Genomic DNA, 25,245 nt, shown 5'->3' with positions numbered 1-25,245 from the left:
CACCAATCAGGGACATGTCCTTCCTGTGCCATTTGAAACCACGCCCATTATCTCTGAGTCAGTTGAGAAGGCAGTGGTAATGTGGGTGGAGACCTCATGTCTCGCCCGTTGGCCCCACAGGACACATCATGTCCAGGGCCTGCACATACACATGTACTGTAGGTTAAGGGGGAAGTTCGAGAACCCTGTAGGGGCAATCAAAGGCTGCGTCTGAATTAACTTGTGGAGCATTTTGAGCTGTGGGCCTCTCTGAGGATTCCTGGGGAATGCACATTATCCACATGAGTCTTCACACCACGTCAGGTGTTAAAATGTGACGTGTCCGAGATTACGTAGGGATTTTCAGCTTGCCGTTATTAATCGTAAGAGTAGCGTTAGGTTTAACCAGTAAACTGCCCGTTCTCAGAGATTTGAGCAATCCAAGGACTAGCACGTTTCCTGGTTAATAATGTAGGTTTAACCAGTAAACTACTGGCTATCCTCGGAGATTTGTGCAATTCAAGGACTAGTATGTTTCCTGGTTAATAATGTAGGTTTAACCAGTAAACTGCCCGTTCTCAGAGATTTATGCAATTCAGGACTTTCACGTTTCCTGGTTAATAATGTAGGTTTAACCAGTAAACTACAGGGGTCCTCAGAGATTTAAGCAATCCAAGGACTACGTTTCCTGGTTAACCCGCCCCGTTGCGGAGATGTGGATTTACGTCCTCACATGCTGTGCACTCTTGTATCCCGGAGACGTAAATTAACGCGGCAACATTGGAAGGTCCCTAATTTGCACAATTTTCAATTTTTGCGAGTGATTTCGCGAGTAATTTTTGGCACATATACACGGGACACCTTCCTCTATTCCTCTACAAGATGCCAAGCAGGGACAATGCCTTACACCACATAACCTCTCCCCCCCCCTCACGCCATTGTCTCGGCAATTCACCTGTTACCAGTGACCTGGCCAAAGTGATTTTCCAATCGATGACAATGTGGAGGACAAAGTTTACATAGCATTAGAGGAAGAAACAGTCAGAAATGATGATCAGGTAATGTGGGAAAAAAAGGTCATGAATGGTGATGCGTTAGTGAGTGAAACAATGCTTATAATGCCTATATTACTGTTCGAAAACCAATATACTCTTGTACTACATATAAATTCGTACCAGGTAAATAAATAAATACTGTTTATGAGTGGATAAAATAGTTACCCTCCCACAGGACTCGTTTTCTTTGGTGCCAGCTGTTAGAAAACCCAGTCAGGTAAGGAGGTACTCGTACCTGGATCGAGTATTTTAAACCTCAGGTGAGCCATTTCTCTATGAATTTTCGATGTTTCTCACCAAAAGCGAATCCTTGAGCCTAAAAAAAAAAAGGTCCAAAGATGTCGAGACTAGGGCGTACCACTGCCCAGAAAACGTCAGGATGGGGCGGGTTAATAATGTATCCATTAACAAAATAATGGTGTACTTTTTGTAACATAAGTGCTGACTACTAAGCAGAGAGAGAAACTGTAATTTAATACAAATTGTTTGTTGCGCTGACACTTTTGATCCTCCACCTTGATTGATTTCGCAGGTACAGTTGGCGGGTGTAGCAGTTTTGTTGTGCAGATCAGCTGATCATCTCTGCCGCATACTGCCACCTCTTCTCTTCTGCCTCGTCATTTCTATTTAGTATTCCTTTGAATTATATAATTTTACACGTGGGCACAGTTACACCACAACTGTCACACCTACACCGTGTATTACATACATCAAACTACATAACAATTAGTTGTTAATGTAAATGTAGCAAACTTTTCGCTCAGTTTGACCTAAGTACAGGATTTTTCACCATGATCACGGAGTTTTTTCCTCAAACTTGCTTCTATTAATGTAAATACGAGGTTTTTATGCTCATGGGCGACTGTGGTTTTCTCCTGTAGCAGGATAGTACACACACCACAGTGTGAATCTTGTGTGACTGAGTTAGGATTTATATGTATGTATGTCGAAAAATTTTCTGAAGAAAAATTTGATTTTGATGGGTCATAATGTCACGAATTCGCGCGAACGTATTTATTTATATAATTTCGTGACATTGTACTTTGATGAGAAAACCACGAACTCTAGTGGAATTCCCACTGGGCATCACTCAGTTCAACCGTCCTCATATTCACTTAGATCGGGATGTTTTTAAGAACATTTATCACTGTTTCAAAAGTGACCATTCTTATCCACAACATTAGTGCTTTCAATGAGTGATTTATTGTGAGCCTATATCGTTCACCTTCCTTCCGTTGAAGTTAGGCCACGCTTATTTCCGGCGAACACGGCCATCTCTCACCCCCTTTCATAGTTTGAAGTCAGTCAACTCGGGATCGTCGCGAGGATAGGATCGTTTTGTGCCCAGCATAGAGCAGCATCTCTGTTGTACAGCGAATTCCTGAATCTCCACATAGACGATGATTGGCGAAGCGGGCTTGGAGCGAATAGCAGTGTTGGTGTTCATCACAGGCGCCCAGACTTTCGTTTCGGCTCCCCTCCACTGACCAGGATTTCTGTTCGTTTTTCTAGTCTTAAGTTTAATTAGCTATTGAATGAGCGAGTGAGTGTATTGTCTTGTTATTTAAATCCATGAGTCCCCTAGTGACCATGAAATTCCCCTTTCGTATTTATTTTGAGATTCATATAACGTAAATTTATTTTATTGTAATCAATAAATTTACAGTTCTTTTCTTTGAGCTTAATATAATTAGACTTGTGTTTTATTTCTCCACATTAAGCTTATTTTAGTTGTCGCTCCTATTTGCACAAACTCTTTACAATATTCATAACTGGTACTTAGGCCAGTTCTTTTATATCACACTAAAATCCGTTGTGCCCGCCAGGAGTTAATAGCACCGGCAAGAACCTGTTTATTATTATTAGCATTAGTTATTGATTGTCAGGGGTGGAGTCACTATCTCGAGAGGCTAAGGTTACTACAAACAACACTAATGAGTAATTAGTATCTGCTGTGTATTGTTGAGAATGTTTATAAATTCTCGTCTTTAGAGAAACAGCGAAGTAAGCCAGAATAAAGTAATACTTACTGCTTGATTTTCACAAGTTAATTCCTTGTCTATTTTCAACTAACATTCAGTAATATTAATTCATAAATTCACATCCCCCCGTGACATCTGGCGACCTCATTCCAGGATATAAACTCCTAGCTCTAAAGTTATTAACGAGATAATACTCACTCACTCACACCTAGGTATTTATCATTAAAGTCTATAGGCACTCTCTTACTGGTGGTTATTGATTCATTTCTATTAATTTTACGTAATAGTTTTCCCAGTCAGTTGCATTTTCTTTTTTAATTTTCTTTCTTTACCAGTTTAACTAGATAAAACTGGTCACCACACACTTGTGCCTATATTCTTTGCTTTTGATTATTGGCATTTCTCTGCAAAATAGCAGTCAGTACTCAGTCTTTAGTCTACTCAGCCTTAGTTCAGTTAGCATCATGGCTACTAATATATATGTACAGGAAGCCAAAGAGACGGGACTTACCAATCCCCAACAAATAAAAGAATATGTGCTCTCATGGTTTAATTAAGGACAGCAACGTGAGAATGATGCTTGTGAAGAGCGTCGAATTCAGCGTGAGGAACGCGAGAGAGAATGTGAAAACGAGTGAGAACAACGTGAACACGAGCAAAAACAATGCGAACAACGCGAGAGAGAATGCGGACAAGAGCAAGAACAACGCGAGAGGGAACACAAATACGAGCAAGAACAAAGAAAGAGAGAACGCAAATACGAGCTAGAGCAATGAGAGAGAGAACGAGAACACGAACATGCCGAGCGCGAGGCACGTGAGAAACATGAACTTGAGATGCCGAAGCTCAAGTGAGACTCCTTGCCTTCAGACACATCTGGTGCAGCTAACCCATGCTCCACGAGCGCTCTCCCTGCACATGTTCTGGCGACCCCGTGCATCAAGCTTCCTTCATACAAGGAAAACGAGCGAATCGAGCCATTCATAGTTCGTTTCGAAGACATAGCTCAGCTGTATCAGCTGGATGAGGCAGCTAAGCGACTCCAGTTTCTTAGCTTGTTTGAGGGTCCTGCCCTCGATATTCTCCACAGAATTCGTGAAGACACTCTCACATATTAGATGATGAAGTCCGCACTCATCAAGGCTTACGGTCTCACAGTTGACGACGCCAGGAGTCAGTTTATGAGGGCACGTCTACAAGAAAAGAAGACTGCTGTTCAGTTTCTTGATCAGCTTACTGCTTACTTAGATGAGTGGATGGAGAAAGATGAAACTCCTCCCACACGAGAGAGGATAATTGACCTTATGCTGTGAACGCAGCTAGAAAAGTCGTGGCCTGCTGGGCTTATGGCTCAGCTTAAGATCTGCAAGGTAAGGGATGCCAGCCAAATGGTGGAGAAGGCTGATGCATCCTTTACTGCGTACAGGTATCAAACTCGTAAGCAACACACCTGGAACAGGAAAGCTGACAAATCTGGGAAACCGTCTCAGACTGAACCCCAGCATCAAGGCCATTCTCAGAATAATGGCCAAGGTCCAAACAAGCCGCAGAAGAAGGACCAGGGGCAAAATACCCAGAGACCTGAGTAGAAGCGGTATGACAAGTACCCTAGAAAACAGGAGTATCAGCCACGCAATCGACCATCGGGACAATCCTTCTCAGCACCAGCACCAGCGTATCGGAGGCAGGAGGCAAACGCAGCCTTCATTCCTCAACAGCAGTACGAGGTGTCGTCCCTAGCAGCACATGTATTTCACCAGAGTTCACTAGTCCCCCAGCGACAGTGAACCCTCCTCTACAGGTGGTTAACGCTCCATCTTCCCAGACGGTGAGTACGACCCCTCGGGTATCTAATTCTCAGGGCACCATGTTTGCTGCATCATTCATTCAGCAGCAGCATCAGTGGCTGGCTGCTTCATCCACATGCCCTCCCATAGGTAACAGTGCCTTCCTTGTTCAGCCAAGGTTTGTGGGAGGCGTTCCCGTAAAGGTCCTGAGACAATGGTTCCTCAGGTTGCTCTGTCAGGCAGAGTCTAGTTCGGCCTGAGGAATACACAGGTCGACAGATCCAAGTTCAGCTTATTGATGGATCAGTGAGATTGTTCCCTGAGGCACTTATCCAGGTGGCATCTCCATTTTACACTGGTATGACAGTTGCAGTTGTCATGCCAGAACCTTTGTTTGACCTTATAATAGGCAACATACCCAGCGCCAAGTATAGTTGCACCGTAGATGATGCTACACAGACTTCGGCTGCAGTAACACGAACCATGGCCAAGGCTCCGAACTGTGTCACCTCGGTGACCATTGCATCGCCGGAAGATCTGATTTGTAGCCAAGATGTTGTTCAAGAACAACATTCAGACCTGACACTTGCTGCTGTGCAGAAGAAACAAAAGGGCAGAGTGATCAAGTATTCACGGGGAGGTCAAGCCAAGTTCCTTCGTAAACAAGGGTGGCTCTACCATGAGTCACAAACACCCCAAGGCAAAGTTCGACTGCAGTTTGTCATTCCCGTGAACTTCCGCCAAGCAGTGTTAGAATGGGGCCATTGGTCAGCCTCAGCAGGTCACATGGGCAAAAGGACGACCCAGGGCTGTATCCATGCTGACTTTTTCTGGCCAGGAATGGGACCATAAATAGATACCTTTGTGCGTTCCTGCAATGTGTGTCAACGTACCACCAATCAGGGACATGTCCTTCCTGTGCCATTTGAAACCACGCCCATTATCTCTGAGTCAGTTGAAAGAGAGGGCAGTGGTAATGTGGGTGGAGACCTCATGTCTCGCCCGTTGGCCCCACAGGACACATCATGTCCAAGGCCTGCACATACACATGTACTGTAGGTTAAGGGGGAAGTTCGAGAACCCTGTACGGGCAATCCAAGGCTGCGTCTGAATTAACTTGTGGAGCATTTCGAGCTGTGGGCCTCTCTGAGGATTCCCGGGGAATGCACATTATCCACATGAGTTTTCACACCACGTCGGGTGTTAAAATGTGACATGTCCGAGATTGTGTAGGGATTTTCAGCTTGCCGTTATTAATCGTAAGTGTAGCGTTAGGTTTAACCAGTAAACTGCCCGTTCTCAGAGATTTGAGCAATCCAAGGACTAGCACGTTTCCTGGTTAATAATGTAGGTTTAACCAGTAAACTACTGGATATCCTCGGAGATTTATGCAATTCAAGAACTAGTATGTTTCCTGGTTAATAATGTAGGTTTAACCAGTAAACTGCCCGTTCTCAGAGATTTATGCAATTCAGGACTTTCACGTTTCCTGGTTAATAATGTAGGTTTAACCAGTAAACTACAGGGGTCCTCAGAGATTTGAGCAATCCAAGGATTACGTTTCCTGGTTAACCCGCCCCGTCCCGGAGATGTGAATTCACGTCCTCACATGATGTGCACTCTCATATCCCGGAGACGTAAATTAATGCGGCAACATTGCAAGGTCCCTAATTTGCACAATTTTCAATTTGCGCGAGTGATTTTGCAAGTGATTTTTGGCACATATACACAGGACACCTTCCTCTATTCCTGTACAAGATGCCAAGCAGGGACAATGATTTACACCGCTTAACCTTTCCCCCCCCCCTGCACGCCATTGTCTCGGCAATTCACCTGTTACCAGTGACCTGGCCAGAGTGATTTCCCAATCGATGACAATGTGGAGGACAAAGTTTATATAGCATTACAGGAAGAAAAAGTCAGAAATGATGATCAGGAAATGTGGGAAAAAAAGGTCATGAATGGTGATGAGTTAGTGAGTGAAACAATGCTTATAATGCCTATATTACTGTTTGAAAACCAATATACTCTTGTACTACATATAAATTCGTACCAAGTAAATAAATACTGTTTATGAGTGGATAAAAATAGTTACCCTCCCATAGAACTCGTTTTCTTTGGTGCCAGCCTGTTAGAAAACCCAGTCAGGTAAGGAGGTACTCGTACCTGGATGGAGTATTTTAAACCTCAGGTGAGCCATTTCTCTATGAATTTTCGATGTTTCTCACCAAAAGCTAATGCTTGAGCCTAAAAAAAAAAGGTCCAAAAATGTCGGGACTGGGGCATACCACTGCCCAGAAAACGTCGAGATGGGGCGGGTTAATAATGTATCCATTAACAAAATAATGATGTACTTTTTGTAACATAAGTACTGACTACTAGGCAGAGAGAGAAACTGTAATTTAATACAAATTGTTTGTTGCACTGACACTTTTGATCCTCCACCTTGATTGATTTCGCAGGTACAGTTGGCGGGTGTAGCAGTTTTGTTGTGCAGATCAGCTGATCATCTCTGCCGCATACTGCCGCCTCTTCTCTTCTGCCTCGTCGTTTCTATTTACTATTGCTTTGAATTATATAATTTTACACGTGGGCACAGTTACACCACAACTGTCACACCTACACCGTGTAATACATACATCAAACTACATAACAATTAGTTGTTAATGTAAATGTAGCAAACTTTTCGCTCAGTTTGACCTAAGTACCGGATTTTTCACTGTCATCACGGAGTTTCTTCCTCAAGCTTGCTTCTATTAACTTAAATACGAGGTTTTTATGCTCATGGGCGACTGTGGTTTTCTCCTGTAGCAGGATAGTACACACACCACAGTGCGAATCTTGTGTGACTGAGTTAGGATTTACATGTATGTATATCGAAAAATTTTCTGAAGAAAAATTTGATTTTGATGGGTCTTAATGTCACGAATTCGCGCGAACGTATTTATTTATATAATTTCGTGACATTGTACTTTGATGAGAAAACCACGAACTCTAGTGGAGTTCCCACTGGGCATCACTCAGTTCAACCGTCCTCATATTCACTTAGATCGGGATGTTTTTAAGAACATTTGTCACTGTTTCACAAGTGACCATTCTTATCCACAACATTAGTGCTTTCAATGAGTGATTTATTGTGAGCCTATATCGTTCACCTTCCTTCCTCTGACCGTGGAAGTTAGGCCACGCCTATTTCCAGCTAACACGGCCATCTCTCGCCCCCTTTCATAGGTTGAAGTCAGTCAGCTCGGGATCGTCGCGAGGATAGGATCATTTTGTGACCAGCGTAGAGCAGCATCTCTGTTGTACAGTGAATTCCTGAATCTCCACATAGACGATGATTGGTGAAGCAGGCTTGGAGCGAATAGCAGTGTTGGTGTTCATCACAGGCGCCCAGACTTTCATTTCGGCTCCCCTCCACTGACCAGTATTTCTGTTCGTTTTTCTAGTCTTAAGTTTAATTAGCTATTGCATGAGCGAGTGAGTGTATTCTCTTGTTATTTGAATCCATGAGTCCCCTAGCGACCATGAAATTCCCCTTTTGAATTTATTTTGAGATTCATATAACGTAAATTTATTTTATTGTAATCAATAAATTTACATTTCTTTTCTTTGAGCTTAATATAATTAGACTTGTGTTTTATTTCTCCACATTAAGCTTATTTTAGTTGTCGCTCCTAGTTTGCACAAACTCTTTACAATATTCATAACTAGTACTTAGGCCAGCTCTTTTGTATCAAACTTAAATCCGTTGTGCCAGCCAGGAGTTAAGCACCGGCAAGAACCTGTTTATTATTATTAGCATTAGTTATTGATTGTCAGGGGTGGAGTCACTTTCTCAAGAGGTTAACAGTACTACAAACAGCACTCGTTAGTAATTAGTCTCTGCTGTGTACTGTTGAGAAAGTTTATAAATTCTCGTCTTTAGAGAATCGGCGAAGTAAGTCGGCATAAAGTAAAACTTGCTGCTTGATTTTCACAAGTTAATTCCTTGCCTCTATATTCAAGTAATATTCAGCATTATTAATTCATTAATTCACATCCCCCGTGACAGATGGCTCAGTAGGTTAGTGGTGGTTGGACCAGGACACACACATAAAATGATACAAAGTAAATTTTGATAATACTGAGTCGTCCTCACAACACACTAGATACTACCCGGTGGAGTGAGGTGGAGCATTATGTATGAGTCATCCTGTACAATTAAAAATACATGATCAAATTGGATGGGTTAAAGGGTGAGAAGATATCACAGTATATGAATGTCCTCAACCTTTCACATACCTATCACGACGTCTTCTAATGCTTGCAGAAGACGTCTGAAGTTCTTCATTTTCTCAGCAGGAGAGTCAGATACTTCCAGTGCTGCCGCCAACATTTCAGTGTTTCCTGGTCCTGGATGCACCCCCCCAAAAGAAAAAAACTGTATACATATGTAGATGTCGATATACAGTAGATATATATATATAATAAATAGATAGATAGAGAGATAGATATATGTACTGTATATATATATATATATATATATACATATATATATATATATATATATATATATATATATATACCATAAGGTGGGGGTTATCGGGTTATCCACGGGGTAAATGGGCCAATGTTAACTTTATGCTTCATTTATTAAAACGAAAATAAGTAATATAAATTGAAGTAAAAAATTGAGATATGATTTAGATTTCTAAATAAAAGTTTAATATGTATAACAACTTTTAGCTTCAAATTGCTTATGGCTTTTTTTTAATCAATTATTTTAGATAATGCCATATTTTTCATGTTTCAGATATAGGAAAACACAAAGGGTTACTGTGATGAAGCAGAACAGGCAACACAATTCAAATTCTGCTGATTAATTGGTCATATTATGAGGTACACTTGGAAGAATTTTTTGAGATACAGTATATGGGAATGACTGTCCTAGCCACGGCCACCACACCATTGATAGGGTAATTGGGCCAAAGGGATGGGGGTAAATTGGCTAACTTAGTTTGATCACCTAATTTGATATAATCCACCTGCAATTCACATTTGCTACATTTCTTTTAAGTTCTTGCTTTCAAATTGAATGAACAAGGTCCCAAAAGGCCGTAACCAAAGATGGTCCGGACCTACTGACCTGTCGGAACTCAGCGGGAAAGTCAATCATACAGTGAAGAGGATCTGAACCAAGCAATCAGTATGGTTAAGGAGGGTGAGCCTCTGTACAGCATTGTCATCATGAATATTTCTCGCATGAATCTTTGCAACTATGTTAGAAGAAGGACAGCGCTTCTCCCAGAAGAGGAATGCAGCTTAGCAAAACATATTGCAGCTTTGGATGATCAAGGGTACGTGTTAGACTCCTATGAACTGATACTGTTTGCCGAATCTTTCTTAGACAAAGCTGGACGAAGTGTGCCTCAGTTTAAGGAGAACATGCCAGGTATTGAGTGGACATGATCCTTTATGAAAAGACATGCAAACCTGTCGTCACCAAGAATGTGCCAAAATATCTCTTGTGCCAAAGCATCTGTCAGTGTTGAAACAGTATGGTCATTTTTTCATAAGCTGCAGGACAGCTTGAATGGTGTACCTCCTGAAAACATTGTGAATTACAACGAAACTAACTTGACAGACCATCCCAAGTCAAAAGTTACGCTATTCCAAAGGGGAATAAACATCCAGAACGAGTGATGAATACCTCCTAAATTTCAGTGTCTGTGATGTTTGCCTGTAAAGCTTTTGGCGATCAGCTCCATCCTTATGCTGTATATAAAGCAGAGCATCTGATGGATACTTGGATTCGAGGAAGTCCCATATATGCAAGGTATAAACGGACCAAGTCAGGATGGTTTGATACGTGTCGTTTTAAAGACTGGTAAACCCAAATCACACTGCCTTACCTTAAGAACCTGGTTAATGACTGTCCAAGAGTGATGACTGGGGACAACCTATGGTCATATCTCACTGCTGAGACGCTGGAGGTATGCAAAGCCAATAATATACGATTTGTGTTTTTACCTGCAATCAGCTCCCACTTACTGCAACCACTGGACGTAGCAATGTTTTTTCATGTTTAAGGAATCTAACAACCCGAAACTCTTAGAAACCGATTTAGATCAAATTTCGTTGAGGCTGCCATTGCCAACAAGGACAAAATCATATTCAATTCATCAGAGTTTGGTAAGTGCCTTGTCATGTAGTGAGTCAGTTTCGTTGCTTATAAGCACAATAATACACTATGTTTCATGATAAGATGGCGTAATAGGATTAAGCGTTATTTAGGTACACAACCATATTTAGCTGAGTAAAGCTTATGTTAATATCAGTATTCTGTGACAAGAGATGTGGTGGCCCATTTACGCAAGAAGATGGGGGTAAATGCGCCACCATATATTTGCCATAGTCACAACAATATCTTTAGGAGGAATACAGTTTATGATTTATCATTGAAAATGTTAGCAAAGCCATCCACATTGTTTTGATAAAGGTTCATTTCTTTTCGCTTGTGTTTCCAATAACCAAAAAACACCAAAAAAGGTGCCCTGATTACCCCATCTTACGGTATACATATATATATATATATATATATATATATATATATATATATATATATATATATATACAATGCATATATAAAATATATATGTACAATATGTACGGGTATTTTATATATATACATATATATATATATATATATATATATATATATATATACATAAAGAGAGAGAGAGAGAGAGAGAGAGAGAGAGAGAGAGCATAATCACAGGTATTTTTACAGAAGACACTCACTGTTAATTGGAAATGGTTGAGAAAAGTATCGTTATATTAAATATTTTTACACAAAATATATTATAGTATATCATGGTGCATTCATTATATAATTAAAAGATATTATAATAATAATAATTCAGATTATTTTGCCATATCAGATAGACCTCGTCTATAGAAATGCATTATAAAGAGGACAATTATAGTAGATAATAACAAGTTATTGTGCTGTAGTGTAGATACCGGTCAGATACATAAAGGGGATGTATAATACAATAAGGAACATGAAATGCAAAATATAGTACTGTATCATGGCAAACACCACATGAACCAAAAGAATTTTTGCAACCATTTACAGTTATATTTTTCGAAGGCAGTTATAAAAACATAATACATGTCTCTCTCCAAACACCATCAAGAAACAAACCCAAAAATAAAGACAAGGAAATATGGATATAACTGGCATATACTACTATCACAATATATGACTAATAAACATATGATTATTTCTTGTGATATTCATCCCTTGTCTCTCTGAAGCAAAGATTTACCTAACTTAGAGTGATAGCTTAGTGAATCTAGAAGCAGATGTTCAGTCTGCATTTAACGTATGAATCTGTTTTGACTTTTTTTTTTTTTATGCTGATGATTGTTCACAAAACCCTATTTAGGCTACATTGGCACTGGAGTGAAAGAAGCGTCCTCACGATTATGGAGAGATAGAGACCGTGACGCTATTGTTCATATATTTGTTTTGAACTAGTTTACACCAAAATGACCCAAGTTTCATGGTGGAATTTACCTCAACAACAGTTCCTACAGAGTGACTTAGTAGCCTCCACTCTGCCTCTTTCATGACTATCTGCGGCAATATGGCCATGATATATAATTTAGCCAGTGATGAAATTCTTAATAAAGACCACTTTCAGACATAGAGCTCTCACCTACGGATTCAAAAGAAAATCTCTTAGAGAGTTGTGTATCTCCTAAAATCAGGAACCCACGGTAATGTAAGCAAAACATATTTAACTCATCCTTTCGTTGGAGAACTATAAATGGGGAACTTTAAAGAAATTGTCAAAAGGTTGAAGTAATATATAAATATTTAATTTTTTTTCTTCCCCAGACCTAAAATTTGTATTTTTCTAATGAAATTACTCATATGAATATATGTTTATTACATTTATTTTTAAAGCAAAATCTGACAATGTGAAATTTCTTTAAAAATCTGTAGATTTAGAGAAAAATCTGCAGAAGGGGCACCACTGACCGGGTGCAGTGACTGTCTGGTAAATGAAAGTGGAAAGCTTTTGAATACAAAAGGTTTGAACCCGTAAAAAGAGTACAGTATAAGACTAAAGTCCTCGAACTTTGGAAATTTCTCAATCAAAAGATGACGTCTAAATCGTTGCTGTGACAAGGGCGGAGTAAGCAGGTGAGAGGAGAGTGAGTGTGATGGGGAAGAGTGGAAGGGACTCAGTGGATGGAGAGTTGGGGCTCTTGTTCATGGGTTCAAAACTTAAATGTCGAGCAATCTTTCAAGTTAAGTATTATTGAGGCGAGTTTTTGTGTATGAAGCAAGTTAATCATAACCCATAGTTAAATAACGCAAAAAAATATTTAAAAACAAGTTACATTCGACAATAATTGTACTGAAGCTAAATTTCACGTGGAAGGAACTTCCACGTGAAATTTAGCTTCAGTACAATTATGTTATTAATGGTTCAGTACAATTATGTTATTAATGGTTCAGTACAATTATTTTAGTAATGGTTTTTGTATCTCAGTGCATGTATAGAATATTTGTAGTTGTATATATTTCTGCAATAATGTTTCAGTGAATATATCCCTCTTTTTAATATTCTTTTCATTCATTTAATAATTTCTGCTGTTCCACAGTAGTGTTTATACCAACTAAAATGAATGCATGTTGAGTTCATCGGTGCAAAGAAAATTTTTGGCCTTTTAACTGGTACAGCAATCACTATGATACATCGGTTGGCATGAAGCAGAAGATCATTTGATTTTATGGCGCCTTCCCACATCAGTATTTATTTACAGTATCATCTCATTTTTATAACTACAACGTACTTCACTGTCGCATGATCATTATTATGGAGAAATTTGTTAGGCAGTGCTACCAGTTTACGTGTCTTTAACATATTTCTGGCTCGGTTTCCACAGTGAAATTATTTTACACCAGCCACCCACCCACCCATCAGTCAACCAATCCACCCATACTCACTCATCGTTGTGAAGTAATCTCGTCACATTGCTTGTCCTCAGGAAAGCCACAGATCTCCTCACCCATCAACTCAAAAAGCACACTTACACTACCCACATGTCCAGCGCACACTACAACTCAACCGCCCAACCACCCATCCAACCAATTTCACAAATCCAACCACCCTACCTTGCCCACCTACAACACAGAGTTTACCGACCACATACATTACGCCTACTCTGTAGTGCCATAATTTTAAGTAGAGTATGTATAAGTTAGTACTGTAAGTGTAATCTCAAGCTTAGGTAATATTGTAAATATAGTTTGTACAGTTCATGATTTAACCGTTAAGTCCTATTTTTAAGTTTAGTCTTGCTTGTTGTTCATAATGTGAACATGATTCTGATATTGGTAGTTCTAAGTCAAGAATTGGTGTGAATATGATTAACTTTTATTACATATGAACCAGTCGTTTCCAACAAAGATGTGTAACTGCAGAAGTTTTAGTAGGGATTAACCATCGCCAATGTATTCCTTCACACTCTGATCTAGAGATTTACATGCAGAAGTTAACAGTATTCCCTTTTTGAACTAGTCAGTGGTGGATTGAGAGTTATGAGAGATATGATTGTTGATGATAGTCATTAGTGAAGCGCGAAATTCATGTTATTGGAGTTGTCATTAGTCACGTAGGCACATGAACCGGCATGGAAATAAATTGTCCGGATTCCCAATTGATTTGGTTTCGTTATGATTAAAGTTCCTGTACGCCTATTACAAAAATTTTAAACATTGTAAGTCATTTTTCCTACATATGCCGATTGCAAACATACTTCTTCGTATTCTTGGAGAGCTTAGTAGAAACAATAATATTACAAAGTAATCAGTTAAAGTTTTAGCCGATTCCGGATTTTGTAATCGTCTAGTATAAAAGGCAGGGAGCCGTGCCAAACAATGGGGGGCTAATATATGGCCCGGGCCTCCCAAAAGGTGAGGCAATCTATGACGAACGAACGCCAAACAATGAGATCGCTGCTCCTCTCCCCATCGTTCTTCACAGGTTAGTGCCCGAACTCTCTCTCGTGTAATGAAGTCTTCCACTATGTATGTGAGTTAAATTGGTGATATTTCCTCTGATCCTGCTTGTATTGAATAATGAGAGCGCTGCTCCTCTCTCCATCATTCACAGATCGAAAGTTCTAGCTACGGCGTAACCCGTCTCACACTAAATCACACACCCTCCTCTTTTTCTTAGTTCTGGTAATCAAAGAGTATATTGGCTGGTCCATGTAATTACTGTATCTAGTCTGTATATGATTCTTGAGTTATTGTACAAGTTTAGTCTTAAGAGAATATCTTTGGTGATAATCTTTAGGTTTCTTCTCGAAGAGTTCGTCAGAGACCTCAGGAATAATGTATCCATGTGTATCAGTATTCTTTCAGTATTAATTTAGCTTGTAAAGATTCATATTTCTGGAGTTATAGATCCTATGTTTGTTCTGTCTCATTCATAGTTCAAAGAGTTATCTTTCAGTTCTTAATGTTTAGTAAATCTTAGGTTAAGTCATTTTGAGTTTAAATGTTGCTATCCTCCAAGGAGTGGTACAGCCGAGACTGAGTGGCCCGCAAGAGGTAGTAATATCTATTCTGCTCACGCACTCTCAAAATAAAATCACGCTACTCCATTTCTCATAATCTCTAAAACTCTCAAATAAGATCACGCTACCCTCATTACTCATAATCTCTAAAATTCTGATCGTTACACTGGTAACTAAAAATTTTCCATCATTACACAGGTGGCATTAGAGGTGGTATCTAAATTTTTTCAGCAAACTGGTGGCAAATTCTCCCGCGTTAAACGGGTGGCACTAGTGGTGGTGGTCAAAATTTTTCCAGCATTACACTGGTGGTTAAAGCGGTGGGATATGATATTGTTGTGGGATAAGATAGTGTAGTGAGATAAAATATTGTTGTGGGATAGATATTGTTACAGTTAATGAATCGAGATAGATTCCCACAATAACAGTACACTGGAGGACCACTTAATCTCGTGATATTTCTTGAATTAATGATCTTTGAATCTCCTGGAGGACAAGCAAAATTATTCTTCACTGATAACAGAAGGAATATCGACATGGAAACAAAACTTATGTATTTTGTTGTTTGATTTAGTGAAAGGAGGAGTAAGGTGGAAGATGAGCTGTTGACGGAAATTAGGGGTCACACGTCAAGGAGAACGAGTGTAGCTCAGTGGACCATTATAGCCAATTCGTTAGGTTCTCCCCCCTCAAAACAAAACAATTCACACATCATGCCATCGTGTAGTGAAGTGTTGATGGAAGGAGGTGTGTACGTGGTAGAGGATGTGTTCATGGGGAAAAGGATACAGGGGGCCGCAGGACAGGTGAAGCCCTGTTGTGGAGAAGAGTGGCTCTTGGAACCCCTGGAGGGGACCTTTGAGCCTGATCCGGTGAATGAATAGTTGCCACCCCGTGAGAGATGCCCTCCCCGGAGACTTATTGAGGAGTGTTGAATGTTTAAGCTGGTATTTGCAGTATTAAGTTAAGAGATGGATGGGGAAATGTGTATGGGTCAGACTGTCTGACTATTGACTATGACAGTTTAGAGTTCAAGAGAAGTTTCATCTATCGAGAGTTCAAAGAGTTTCATCTTGTGTTTAGAGTTCATAGGAGATTGGGTTATGGGCGCAGCCCAGTTCGGTGGGAATATTAGGTTGCCTTAATTCGAGGGAAAATCTAGGAACCTACACAAGTTACAGTCAACACGGTCTAGGGTGGAACAGTGACTTCAGGACCTGACAGGTGCTTGTCGGTTACTAGGCGGAGAGCTGGAAGCATAAGAATGAATAGATGGGAGCATGAATGCGATTAGATAGTAGGTTGTATGAATGGGAAGCGCCCCTAGGACGATCCTGACAGTGAAAGTATGGGTCAGTCAAGGTGAAACGACCATGCTGCCACCCGGGCAGGAGGTTGGCTGGGGCACATCTATCCACTGCATTTCGAGAGTTATCATAACAGAGAAACGACCCCCTGGGGTACACGATTTTACTTGTGGACCGACGGGTGCTACTTACTGGAGGAAGAGTCAGGGAAATCTTTACCTCATTTTAGAGTTCCAAGAGGTAAAAGAGATAAGTTCATAAAGAGGTTCACAGTCAAAATTTGTTAAGTCTGTCCCGCCCGCACACACTTCCCTAGGAAATGTAGATGAATGAATTGAATGTTAACTTCCGATGTTAAATTCTTTTTTTCCGGAGGAAGGACCCGTGTAGTGTCATAATTTTAAGTACAGTATAAGTTAGTATTGTAAATGTAACCTTAAGCTTAGGTATTATTCTAAATATAGTTTGTACAGTTCATGATTTAACCGTTAAGTCATATATTTAAGTTTAGTCTTAATTGTTACTCATAATGTGAGCATGATTCTGATATTGATAGTACTAAGTCAAGTATTCATGTGAATATGATTAACTTTTATTACATATGAACCAGTCGTTTCCAACAAAGATGTGTAACTGCAGAAGTTTTAGTAGGGATTAACCATTGCCAATGTATTCCTTCACACTCTGATCTAGAGATTTACATGCAGAAGTTAATAGTATTCCCTTTTTGAACTAGTCAGTGGTGGATTGAGAGTTATGAGAGATATGATTGTTGATGATAGTCATTAGTGAAGCGCGAAATTCATGTTATTGAAGTCATGTCATCAGTCACGTAGGCACATGAACCGGCATGGAAATAAATTGTCCTGATTCCTAACTGATTTGGTTTCGTTATGATTAAAGTTCCTGTACGCCTATTATAAAAATTTTAAACATCATAACTCATTTTTTCTACGTATGTTGGGTGCAAACGTAGTCTCTGGAGAGCTTAGTAGAAACAATAATATTACAAAGTAATCAGTTAAAGTTTTAGCCGATTCCAGATATTGTGATTGCCTAGTATAAAAGGTCCGCGTTTCCAACATCATAAAAGCACGGCTGAGCTACAGATCATTGACTCTGCCACAGAAGACGAAGACTCCTCGTCAGCAAAGAGTTTATGCTAGATGAAATGCTCCTTGCCCTTAAATCCTGTAAAGACACCAGCCCTGGACCACACACCATCACGTACGGTATGATCCAGTATCTTAATCAGGACAACCTGATTAAGATGTTAGCACTGTACAATGAGATTTGGGCGTCTTGAACGTTCCCAAACTCATGGCACTTTGTGCACGTCATACCAGTACCCAAAGAGGCTGGTCGTCTTATGAATCCCACTTCCTTTCGTCCTATTGTGTTGACTTCTTGTCTATGTAAGGTCATGGAACGAGTGGTTAATAATAGGCTTCTTTTTGTTTTAGAGTCGAAGAATTTGTTAAATGATCAACAATTTGGCTTCCATAAATACAGAAGTTCACTAGATCAATTAATGAATTTGGAGCTCTGTATTGCAGAGGCATTTGCCAATAAAGAATTCATGATAGGGCTGTTTTTGGACATCCATAAAGCCTATGACATGACATGGCGACACGGTATACTAATGAAGCTCTATGCTTATGATTTAAGAGGAAATTTACCTATTTTTATTTCAAATTTCTTAAGGGACAGGACTTTCTCTGTCAAATTGCCCCGTAACGTAACATCGGATATATTTATCCAGGAAAATGAGGTGCCGCAGAGAAGTGTGCTTAGTCCTACTCTATTTAGCATTATGATCAATGATATTCTGTCATCAGCTCCCATCCCCAGGAATCTTAAATACTCGCTCTACGCTGACGATTGTGCAGTATTGCACTCTTCCCATAATGCACAATTTTCGGCTGGGCGGATTCAAGCAGCCCTTGACTCCGTCCACCAATGGGCCTTGCAGTGGGGATTTAAGTTTTCCATCCCTAAGTGTACCGCTGTAGTTTTTACGACTCGTAACGTACCTAATATGTGTTTAACTTTGGATAATCAGGCGGTACCTTTTCAAAATTCTGTAAAGTTTTTGGGAATACATTTTGATCATCGGATGAACTTCAAAATTCATGTTAATAATTTGCTTGCTCGTTGTGATAAAACAGTAAATGTCCTCAAGTACCTAGCAGGTACTACATGGGGTGCCGACAGAAAATCTTTATTAATGGTGTATAAGTCCCTTATTCGATCGAAGCTTGACTATGGTGCACAGGTGTATGGCTCGGCGTCCTATGCCACGCTGAAAGGATTGGATATGTTGCAGAATAAATGTTTGCGAATGTGTCTTGGAGCCGTCCGGTGTACCCGTGTGACTCATATGGAAGTGGAGGCGAATGTGCCTCCCCTCCGTATTCGTCGTGACCACCTGGCCTTGTCCTATGGACTAAGAACATTTAGGAAAAGTAATATCGGCAATGTGGCCTGTACCCCCCTGCATCAATACCACCACCTTATGTGGGGGGGTGAGTAGGCCACTTGCCATTCGCCTCCACTTACTAACTCAGGAGTTTGGTGTGGACCTCAGTGACCGTGACAAGTTGGTGTTAAAAAATATAGCGCCTTGGGAGCCACCCGGCTTTACTGTTGATGTATCTTGGCTCCCAGCACCAAAGTCCAAGGCGCTGGAGGCGGAGGTCCACCACTTGTTTCGTAACATCATCGTGCGTCACTTGGGGTCCCACCAATTGTACACCGACAGTTCCAAGTCGAGTGAATGTGTGGGTGCAAGTGTGTGGTCGACCGAATGTGCTCTCAGGTATCGGTTGCCGACTCATACATCTGTGTTTACCTCTGAACTTTTTGCTGTTGACAAAGCCATAGACTACGCTCTCAATTCTAGGCATGACTCATTTGTCATATTTTCAGATTCAAAATCAGCCCTTCAGGCAATTGCATCTTGTACTACGGACTCTCATGAGATCCAGGGCCGCATCGTTAATAAGTTGCATTCATGCAACAAGTCATTCACGCTGATTTGTGTGCCTGGTCATTGTCACATCTACGGCAATGAGCAGGCTGACTTACTTGCAAAGTCGGCTGTAGAGCTCAAGGAGACTTGGGACGTTCCTCGTGATCTACGGTCAAGTCTCTCTCTCGGAAAGAAATCAATAAATCTTCTGTGGCAAGGTCAGTGGACCAGACTAAATATTCGAACGTGTAAGCCGTACCTGGGCGACTGAGACACTGCCAACCGTCCCAGTCGCCTGGAAGAAAAAGTGTTGGCACGGTTACGGCTTAATGCCACCATGTTAACGCATATGAAACCATATATGGAAAGACGATTCCCACCACACTGTGACATCTGTGATGCGGTGTCATCTATCAGTCATATCATCCTGCGCTGTCGGCGATTTATTCGTGAACATGCTTCACTTATAAATTACTGCGGCGCAGCAGATGTCCCCTTCACCCTTTCCACCATCCTGGGTGATGGGGACATTGTTATGACTGATAAACTGAGGGCTTTCTTGAGAGAGACCAGACTGATCAGAGTGATGTGACTTTTTTACTATACGGTTTTGGTTTTTATCAACTGTAAATATGTAAATATTGTACTATTGATTAGGGTTGACAGTTGACATATTTGAAATAGTTCCTCCTCCCACTGACCTATTTCTAATATTGATGTCCCCTACATTAAACCCCATTCCTCACCTGACAGTCACCAGCTGATGAGTGCAATTGTGCAATACAGAAAGGTATTGGGCACTTGCAGTCGATGGTGGTCTGTAGGGCGAGGTTCTTCACTTTTTGTACATATTAGGTAAATATATTATACCATCTTGATTAAGTTGTCCTAATTAGGGCCGACAGCTGACGTATATGGAAATGTTCCTGACTCGTCGGGCTCCCTTTCATATATTGATATCCCCTGTATTAGGTTGTGCCTCGACTGACAATCACCAGTTGATGAGTGCAGGTATGTAATGTAGAAAGGCATTATATATCTGCAGTCGAAGGTGTTCTGTTAGTCGAGGTATTTTTTCCTTTAGCGTAGGTCTAGCTATTTGTCTCTGTAGGATTTAGTATAGGTTAGCGATTTGTCTGTTAGGTGATTAGTTTTAGGGTCTTTAGATTAGGTATTTATGTTTATGAATAATGTAAGGTCAAAAAATATATAAAAAATAATAAAAATAAAAATACAAAAAACAAACAAATAAAATAAAAATTATTATATATATATATATATATATATGTACGTGTGCATGAAAGTGTGTCTGTATATATGCATGGAAGTGTGTGTGTGTGTGTGTATATATATATATATATATATATATATATATATATATACTGTATATATATATATATATATATATATATATATATATATATATATATAAATATATATATACTGTATATATATATATATATATATACGGCCTTAATGACCAGGTTAGTGCCCGAACTCTCACTCCCCCCCCCCATTTTCTCTCTCATGTAATGAAGTCCTCCTATATGTCTGTGAGTTAAATTGGTGATATTTCCTCTGATCCTACTTGTACTGAATAATGAGATCGCTACTCCTCTCCCCATCGTTCTTCACAGGTTAGTGCCCGAACTCTCTCTCGTGTAATGAAGTCTTCCACTATGTATGTGAGTTAAATTGGTGATATTTCCTCTGATCCTGCTTGTATTGAATAATGAGAGCGCTGCTCCTCTCTCCATCATTCACAGATCGAAAGTTCTAGCTACGGCGTAACCCGTCTCACACTAAATCACACACCCTCCTCTTTTTCTTAGTTCTGGTAATCAAAGAGTATATTGGCTGGTCCATGTAATTACTGTATCTAGTCTGTATATGATTCTTGAGTTATTGTACAAGTTTAGTCTTAAGAGAATATCTTTGTTGATAATCTTTAGGTTTCTTCTCGAAGAGTTCGTGAGAGACCTCAGGAATAATGTATCCATGTGTATCAGTATTCTTTCAGTATTAATTTAGCTTGTAAAGATTCATATTTCTGGAGTTATACATCCTATGTTTGTTCTGTCTCATTCATAGTTCAAAGAGTTATCTTTCAGTTCTTAATGTTTAGTAAATCTTAGGTTAAGTCATTTTGAGTTTAAATGTTGCTATCCTCCAAGGAGTGGTACAGCCGAGACTGAGTGGCCCGCAAGGGGTAGTAATATCTATTCTGCTCACGCACTCTCAAAATAAAATCACGCTACTCCATTTCTCATAATCTCTAAAACTCTCAAATAAGATCACGCTACCCTCATTACTCATAATCTCTAAAATTCTGATCGTTACACTGGTGACTAAAAATTTTCCATCATTACACAGGTGGCATTAGAGGTGGTATCTAAATTTTTTCAGCAAACTGGTGGCAAATTCTCCCGCGTTAAACGGGTGGCACTAGTGGTGGTGGTCAAAAATTTTCCGGCATCACAACTCAACCAACTTTGCGCACCACATCCACCCACCAACTCCACCCTCCTCACATCTCCACCCATCCTGCCCAATCACCCCAGACAACCTGTCGAGCTATCTAAGCCATCCATCCTGTCCACCCACCCCATCCATCAGCCCACCAACCTACCCACCGAATCTTGAACCATCACAAGATGACTGGCAACTTCACACACACACACACACACACACACACACACACACACACACACACACACACACACACACACACACAGGGAGAGCTACCTTGTAGTATACAACAGACGGCAGTATTTTTAATCACAGCACCATCTCAACTGTTCACCGCCAAACCACTCACCACACCAGAAATTCATGGTTTCAGGGGAACTAATTCAAAGCTTTTCATTTCTGTTAATCATAATAATGTCCATATTGGTTCATGCTCCCAGTAAATATTTGTACTTTATGATTCTAAGAAAAAAATGGACACTTTTCACCTATGTTTTCTTTAAAAAGTGAAAAGAGCAATGTGCTGCAGATATATTTTATCCACTAAGCTTCGTAAGTTATCGCATGCCCTTCATTTCCTTCCAGGTAAAAAATTAACCAGTGTATTTGAAATCTCTTTGAAACATCTGTCTTTCACGTGATTAGTACCTGCATAGCTACTCCAAACTTGCTTACACACACACACACACACACACACACACACACACACACACACACACACACACACACACATGTGATCCAGCGTGAATGCTCAAAAAATCTGAAGGAGCATCACCTTGTTGCCGATTACCGAAATAAAGGCCACAATGACAAATTTTGTGGAAAAACTTAAAAAGAAAAAAAAAAAATCTTATTTCGCGCAACGCGATTTCCGAAAATATTGTGCTGTCACGTCACGCGATTACCAAATTTTTTGCGTCAATTTTTTCGGATACTCTCTGCAATGACCCTGACCCAGTGCAAAAACAATTAGGTCAATATCTATTGCTGTTCTCGTGAAAGAAACGAGAAAATGCATGAACGGACACACAAACATACCCAACTTGATTTATTAAGATACTCTTTGGTGATAGATGATGGTGACCATCATCCACTCACTTGATGCAGTACCAACTACTTCTTGCTTTACACTTGTTATTGCTTTTCCGTGTCTGCCTCCTCTGTTCCTACTTCTCCCATCCTATCTGCCACTTTTTTGTATATCTTGTTTCCACTTTAGCTGCCTCAATATTGTTACAAAAATTAAGATTTTCTGTAATCCTGGTAACCATTCACAATGCTGGGTGGTAACCGTATAGACAAATAATGATATGACGTGAAGCCTACTATGGTGCATCTTTTAGCTGAATGAAGAGACGCAAATGGGGAGTTCATCCGGGAACCAAACCTCCGCACCATCTCGTGCCTGGCAGTGAGGAGACACTGTCTACCGGAAGGAGTAAACGGTTCACTGCCCGGAATGGCCCTGCAAGGACAGTTCCATGTCTGTGAAATCTGGGTCCACTCAACCAGATTGTCTGGGAATGATCAGTAAGAACATTTTTCCTTTGATTTTTTTCTTTTCTAATCTCGCTGATAATTTTAGATATTTAAGTGCAAAATCAGCCCTCTTGACATATTACATTCTTTCCAAAGCATATTAGATATATATCTGCTGCAATTGAAAAAGTGCATTATTGCGCGTTTTAGCGTCAAACGTTGCTCAAGGCAACCAAACTCGAGGAGTCACATCTCGGAGAGAGTGACCCCTTTGCGATACAGGTGTGTCTAGTAATACTTCATCAAATTTCATCATACATCTCCATTACTGAATTATATGAGATAAAATTTAATATATACATACAAAATGTGTGTGTGTGTGTGTGTGTGTGTGTGTGTGTGTGTGTGTGTGTGTGTGTGTGTTCATACCTAATTGTATCTTTACAGGAATGAGTCAAGCTCGTACCATCCCGTGTATTAAACCATTAACTTTTTATCATGCATACCCTTGAATTTATGAATAGTTTTGGCACACACAATTTCATTCGATTGTGCATTCCACTGATCAATTGCCCTATTTGGGAAATTGAATTTCCTTACGTCTTTATCGCATCTTTTTTGTTTAGTTTTTGCATTGTCCTCTTGCTGATGCTTCCCCATACGTTATATACTCATTTACGTCTTTTTTCTCTTTCCCTGAGATGCATTTGTATAGCATAATCATGTCCCCCTTTTTTTCCTTCTCTCCTGTAGTGTTGGTAGATACAGTTTTTCTAGTCTTTCCTAGTAGCTTAGATCCCTTAAGATTGGTACCCATCTTGTAGCTGTATTTTTTGTACTTTTTCAATCTTATCTATGTGTTTTTTGAGATGAGGATTCCAGACTACTGAAACATACACCAGGGTTGGTCTGTTGAATGATGTTATTTTTCTCAGCATGTCTTCATTTACATATGTGAATGCTATTCTTGTGGTAGGTAGGGTCGCTCACCATCCACTCACTCGACGTAGTACTGCCCTTGGGTGTCTGCCCGTTCCTCTCCTCCATCCTTTCCTTCCATCCTCCCCTGTCTTTCTTTCCTACATTCCTTCCTCGTCCTGCCCACAGGTGACTTTACACTTCCTCTTCTGTCTTTCTTTCCTTCATTCTTTCCTCTTCCTTCTGCCTGTGGGTGATTCTACACTGAGTGACAAGCCAAATGGTTTCCTGTACATCAGGAAACTATTTACTACGCCGGGTGGTAACCATATAACCAAATTTTGGCGCCTGGTGGTTTAGCGGGTAGTTACGGTGCTCCAGTCGGATTGAGCCGGTGAAGGTTTATATCCAAGGGGTGGTTTGGGTTTATTCCTCACGTAATGCCACTCAGGGAAGAGTGAGGCTGGTCACTCATCTTAAATGTCTGGACCAACTTGCCTAGCCCCAGGCTCCTACGCTCCTCATGGAGCAACGTAGGATTGGATGATGATGATGAATGATGATGAATGCTATTCTCATAGCAAGCAGTGTATACATATTATGTACCTTCTCACTGGTGTGGTCAGCTTGAGATAGTCTGTTATTGATAATCACTCCTAAGTCCTTCTCCCTTGCTGATATGTGTAGGGTTGACCTTCCTTACTTATAATCCCA

This window comes from Coenobita brevimanus, chromosome 37 (genome assembly GCF_032717465.1).
Source record: "Coenobita brevimanus isolate Jiangsu-jjx chromosome 37, ASM3271746v2, whole genome shotgun sequence".
Classification (NCBI taxonomy): domain Eukaryota; kingdom Metazoa; phylum Arthropoda; class Malacostraca; order Decapoda; family Coenobitidae; genus Coenobita; species Coenobita brevimanus.
This window is presented reverse-complemented; position numbering follows the sequence as displayed.